This window comes from Chrysochloris asiatica, unplaced genomic scaffold (assembly GCF_000296735.1).
Source record: "Chrysochloris asiatica unplaced genomic scaffold, ChrAsi1.0 scaffold00137, whole genome shotgun sequence".
NCBI lineage: Eukaryota > Metazoa > Chordata > Mammalia > Afrosoricida > Chrysochloridae > Chrysochloris > Chrysochloris asiatica.
The window spans coordinates 4531394-4538142 of NW_006408655.1; positions in this window are offsets into that span (position 1 = coordinate 4531394).

Below are 6749 nucleotides of genomic sequence, written 5' to 3' on the forward strand. Positions count from 1 at the left end.
TTTTTCGTTTTTTTAACTCTAGGGCTTTGCACATTTCATTAAAACATTTGACTTTGTCTTCTCAAACTTCCCTATAAAGTTTTCTGTTAAGCTCTTTTGCATCCTCATTTCTTCCATTTGCTTTAGCATCTCTACACCAAGAGCAAGTTTCAGAGTTTGTATTTTGGTCTTTCCTTCTTTCTTATCTTCTTAATGACCTTTTGCTTTTTTGAAGCCATCCTACAATTCTTCTGGTCTTAAGATGTGGGATATGTTCAAGATCATATTTGGGGTCTCATGGGTTTGTTTTGATTTTCTTCAGCTTCAGTCTGAACTTGTATATGGGCAATTGATGTTTTTTTCTGACCCTGGTCTTGTGTTGTTTGATGATAATGGAGTTTTTATATTCTTTTTCCACAGATGAATTCAATTTGATTTCTGTGAATTCCATCTGGTGAAGTTTATTTGCATAGCCATCTTTTTTATTCTTTTAAAAAAGTATTTTCAATGAATAAGTCATTGGTCTTGAAAAATTCTATCATGCAATCTCCCACATTGTTTCTATCACCAATTCCATGTTTTCCAACTGCTGATCCTTCCTCTTTGTTTCCAACCTTTGCATTCCAATTGCCAGTAATAGTCAATATTTGACTAATGTTTGACCAATTTCAGACTGAAAAACTTGATGGAATTCTTCAATTTCATCATCACTGGCTTTAGTGTTTGGTGTGTAATTTGAATAATAATTGTATTGACTGGTCTTCCATGTTGGCATATGAATATTATCATTTCATAAATAGTGTTGTACTTCAAGATCTATCTTGAAATGTTCGTTTTGATGATGAATACAATGCCATTCCACTTAAATGTGTCATTCCTGGCATAGTAAACTATGTGATTGCCAGAATGAAAGTGGCCAAAACCACTTGATTTCAGCTCACTAATGCGTAGGATAATGATGTTTATACATTCCATTTCATTTTGGACAACCTTTAATTTTCCTAGATTCGTATTTTGTATATGCCATGTCCTGATTATTTATGGATGTTTACAGCTGTTTCTCCTCATTTTGAGTTGTTCCTCATCAGCAAATGAAGGTTTGAAAGCTTTACTCCATTCACATTGTAACAGTCAATGCTACTTTGAGGAGGCAGTTATATTTTGAGTACATTCCAACCAGAGGGGTTCATCTTATGGCCCAACATGTCACAATATTCTGATGCTCACCATATTTCAATATTTGATAATCCAGTGCTGACAGTGCTTCACTGCTTTCATAAGTTTTCAATGATAAATATGTAGGAGTAGTCTGTCTCTCCCTTTTCCTCATGTGCCTGACAGCTCAGCTAAAACCTGTCCCTTCTAGTATTAAAAATACCAGTGGCATACCATTTTAAAAAAATGTTTTATTGTGAATTATGTGATAGTTTACATAGGAAAACATTAGCTTTACATTCATCCTATCATATATCATTTCATTGCCATGGTTACAGTCCCCCCCTTCATGCATCATCAATCAACCAAAGAGTATACCTTGCAAGTCTGCCCCCCACCACCACCACCCCCGGTTGTCAGCACACAGCACACAGAGTCCCCAGCTGTTCCATTTCTCCACATCATCATCTCTGCCTCTGTCTCTGGCATCACTGTTTTTCTGGGTAGGGTCCCATACTCCACTCTTCTCCCTTGATGGTCCCAGGGACCTCTGATCCTGGACTGCAAAGTAAACCACTCCCCTCCTTTTGGTACAAAATATCTACCTTTACATTTCCAACCCTCGCAGTCAATCCTGATAGTAATTATTCACTATGGTACCACATGTGTGCTATCCACATTTCCTTTCATCTGTCCTGCCCAGATAGACTGGATACGACTCAGTGGATAGTCTACCTTCCTCCATGCCTGCTGGAGCTAGGCTCCCTCTTAAAAACTTTTAAGGCAGTCACTTCTTGCCTTTGTATCCCCTTCATTTTGGGTAGCCAATGTCCAAGTTGCCCATCCCTGTCCACCCTATGTGTCGAGAGGGTGGTATGATCCTCGCTGTAAAGATTTGTTCCGTCTTTTGAGTTACTGCATCCATAGGTATAGGTCAAGTTCATCAAATTGTATCAGATTACTCTTTTTTTCCTCTTCTTTCTTCTTCTAGTTAGCTCTGATCATCCAGCCATTGAAGCCAGGTCAGATGGATATTATCTGCCTATGCCCTCTCTTCTTATCAGCTGGATGCTTCATTTTCCACTTTAGTCCTCTGTGGCTATGTCACTAACTCTGGGACCAGGAGTCCCCAGGTCTTGCCATACTGCTGGCCAACAAGGTCTCCACCTGGGTTCACAGGAGTCTATTGAACATGGTAGGACTTAGCTCTCAGTTTCAATGCTGTTTTTCCCTCACTTCCTCTTACTGGTGACCAGTGGTCACCAGTCAGAGCACGTGTCTGCTCGTGTATTCTCATTGAGTCTTAGTCTTTGAAGGGGGTTTTCCCTGATTGGACCCGACCACTTGCCTTGATGTCTCCTGGGTGAGCAATTTGCTTGTTCTTGTAGTAGTGGCATAGCTTTTTGAATCGCAGCAGTACACAAGCCACTACAGTATGACAAACTAACAGATGAGTGGTAGAAGTACTTGTCAAATTCATATACAATTATGCAGATCACTAAGAAAAACATTTTGTTTCTGATGTTGTTAAGTGATGTTGAGTTGGTTCCAACTCATACTGACCCTGTATATGGTTTCAAGAAGCAACTGGTAGGTCTGAACCACTGACCTTGAAGTTAACAGTCCAGGTCTTATTTCACAGAACCATTCCAGAACTCCTAATAAACCATAATTGTTGTTGTTGTTAGGTGCAATCAAGTTGGTACTGAGTCACAGCAACTCTATGTACAACAGAACAAAACACTGCCCGATCCTGGGCCAACCTCACAATTGTTGCCACACTTGAGCACATTGATACTGCCACTTTGCCAATCCATCTCTGGGGGTTTTCCTCTTTTTCTCTGACCCTCCGCCTTACCAAACATGATAGCCTTCTCCAGCGACTGGTTCCTCCTGAAAATGTGCCCCAAGTATGAGAGACAAGTTTGGCCATCCTGTCTTCCAAGGAATGCTCTGGCTACACTTCTTCTAATACAGACCTGTTGGCTCTATGGGCAGCTCATGGCACTTTCAATATTCTCCTCCAACACCATAACTCAAAAGCATCAATTCTTCTATTGTCTTCCTTATTCACTGTACAGCTTTCACATGCATATCTTGTTGTTGTTGTTAAGTGCCGTCGAGTAAGTTCTGACCCATAGCGACCCTGAACAGGGTTTCCGAGGCTATAAATCTTTACAGGAGCAGAAAGCCTCATCTTTCTCCTGTGGAGCAGCTGGTAGTTTCGAACTGCTGACCTTGAGGTTTGCAGCCTGATTCGTAACCACTACGCTACAAGAGCTTCTACTGTCTTCCTTATTCACTGTACAGCTTTCGCATGCATATGAGGTTACTGGAAATACTATGGTTTGGGTCAAGCTCACCTTAGTCCTCAAGCTGACATCTTTGTTCTTCAACACTTTAAAAAGGTTTTGTGAAGCAGACCATAATTATACCTAATTAAAAGAATGTCCTCTAACCTTTTTTCATATTTAAGCTATTCCTGTTATCTTGCAAGAAGAATTTCTATTCAAAATTTAAGAATACCTTTTGCCTCTCAACTCTGTGTATGCCTTTCAAAGCTTGGTAATACAGAGTCAGTATTAACAGTTCAGTCTTCTATCTTAATTTAACTTTTTTTTTTTCTTTCATTTTGAGAAATGTTTCCATCTCATCAACATCATCATCTGAAATGAGATTGTTTCCTACTTTTTTGGTTGTGGTTGTTGTTGTTATTGTGAAGTGCAGTTGAGTCAGTTCTGACCCATAGCAACCCTGTATAGGTTTTCCAAGGATTAGCTGGTGAGCTTGAACCAGCAACCTTGCAGTTCAAACGGCTTTGCAGTCTGGTACATTAACCCACAGCACCACACCAGGACTTTGTTGCTTACTCTTTAAATATTGTTCCTTTTCAGATTTTTAAAATTTAAATCATTTCCCAAGTGTTTTTTAAATGTATTATAGTCTCTACTTTAAGTTCAGAACTAATTATAATTTGATAATGAGAATCTAAATAAACTGCTGGAAATACACTATCATTTTCATGATAACTTTTCCTCTGACATTAAATTTTCAATCAATATGTGTCCAAATGTATTATTAAGAGTTCTTCATTTTAGCTTAGTTCCCACCCACATGCTAAAAATATCAACTCATGGCTAATTGTTCGCTTTTTAAAGGTTGACATATACATACTTATTTTTCATTATAAAGGTAGTAATTTTTATTATTCTTAGCTAATACATTGCACAGATTTAATCTTTAGTGTATTCCCTAACATGGTTTACATACTGTTCCATCTTGTTGGTCAATCCATATGTTGCTGTTGTGAAGTGTCATCGAGTTGGTTCCATCCCATATTGACTCTGTATAGGGTTTCCATGGAGCAGCTGGTGAGCTTGAAGTGCTGACCTTACAGTCTGGCACATTAACCCACAGTGCCACACCAGGACAATCCATATAGGTTTCCTTCAATCATTTTGTGAAAACTTTGGAAGACAATGTCAGCATATGAAGTATTAAAATGAGTTCAGAACATTCTCCTAAAAATTCTTTCAGTTCATTAATTGTATCATTAATAACTAATTGAAGTGTGTATGTAGGACATTTTATATCAGCAAGTCTAATAAACTTGTGGCTCCCACTGCACACTGTGATGGGTAGTGTCATTAAGTCAGCATGCACTAAGTCAGTCTTTAAAACTGTTATTTTCCCCTGATATTTGCCACTTGATTTCAGTATTATTTCTCAACAACAGCAACAAAAATTAATCGTATTGAAAGCTATCATCCATGGTTACAAAATAAATCTGCTGTAAATCAAAGATGCACTTCTCCAAAATGTTATACACACTGTTTTCTATGCACAGACCTGTGTGCTTTTATTTTAATGATCTCATTCTCAGTGTCAACTGGTGTATTTTACTCTCTTGTGTGAATTCAGTGTTAACCGGTAGAATTGCTCTACTCAATCTACTGGAAACTTCCACATTCAAAGAAAATATTTGTTTTATTTAGATTACTACCAATTATGAAGCCAAGTTTTTAGGACAAGTAAGGAATCATTTACCTAATATTCTTTGAGATGGTTCAAACATTTTAAGCAATTGAAGTAAAGATTGCATTTAAAATTTCGCAGAACTCAGAGTATCCAATTAACATAAATGAGCACCCATTAACTGTAAGGAATTCAACACATACATTGATGATGTTTTGTTTATCTAATTTCACCTTAAGGTGTTCTGGAATGGCAAACTCATCTAATGTTGTGTTGCTTAGTAGGGGGTCCTAGTGTGGCACTGTGGGTTAATGCGCCAGACTGCAAAGCCGTTTGAACTACAAGGTTGGTGGTTCAAGCTCACCAGCATCTCGTTGGAAACCCTATACAGGGTCACTAGGGGTCAGAACTGACTCAATGGCACTTAACAACAACAACAATACTTTCTTCAGTCTTCCTTGTCTTCTTGCTTTGCAATGCATTGTATTCATCTGTACAGTGATCTGGAAAATCGTCAACCATATCTATGTTGCAAATTCTATGCGCACTTTTATTTTCAGTCTTCATACTGGAAAATTTACTAACATGGATTATCTCTAGCTTTACTCATACTAGAATTCAAGGGGAAAGAAATATTCAGCACTGGACTGAGAAACACAAGATCAGTGGTTCGAGACCACCATTCACTCTGAGGGAGAGAGATGAGGCTTCCTGCTCCCACAAAGATGAAGTACTGGTGTGACACTGTAGGATAAGCACTGGAATAACTAACCACAAAGTCAGTGTTTGTAACCCCCAGCCATTCCTGGGAAATTCTATACAGGGTTGCTATGAGTCAGAATCGACTCAATGACACCAAGCCACAAAAACATATTACATTATACAGGATCCCTGGTGAAACCCTGGTTAAGTACTTGGCTGCTAACAGAAAGATCAGTGGATCATACCCAGTAGTCATTACATGGGAGAAAGATGTGCCTATCTGCTTCCATAAATATTTAAAGCCTTGGAAACACTATGGGACAGCTCTACTCTGTCCTTTAGGATCCCTATGAGTCAAAATTGACTTTTTAAAGGGTTTGGTTTGACTCTGGTATATTACACTAAAAAAGTATTAGACTTTGACAAATATGGAGAATATAATGCATAGATACATTTCTATAATTAGACCCAGTACATATTAAAATACTTCTAGCCAAGAAAGTTTATTAAAAAGAAAGAAAAGACAAAAATGGATATAAGAAAAGACTCTGAAACTTGTTCATGAGCATACAGAAGTTAAAGAGAATGGAAGAAATGAGGAACTAAAAGAGCTGATCAGAAAATTTCAAAGAGCAGCTCTAGAAGACAAAGTAAAGTATTATAATGTAATGTGAAAAAAACTGGAGTTATAAAACCAAAAGTAGAGGCAGGGCTTGATGGTAGATAGGGTAGAGGTGCAGTGAAGTTTGTGGTCAGCAATACCACAGCATACTAGGCGAAGAGGGGTTCAAGGCAGAGCTCTAAAACTCTGAACCACATAGGTAGCAATATAGTTTATAGCTAGTGGAACTTGTAGTAGAAGTAAGAAATCATGTACTTTTGAATCTGCTGGGCTTAGCAGCCTTGAGACAAAAATCTGGGTGAGACCAAACTGTAAG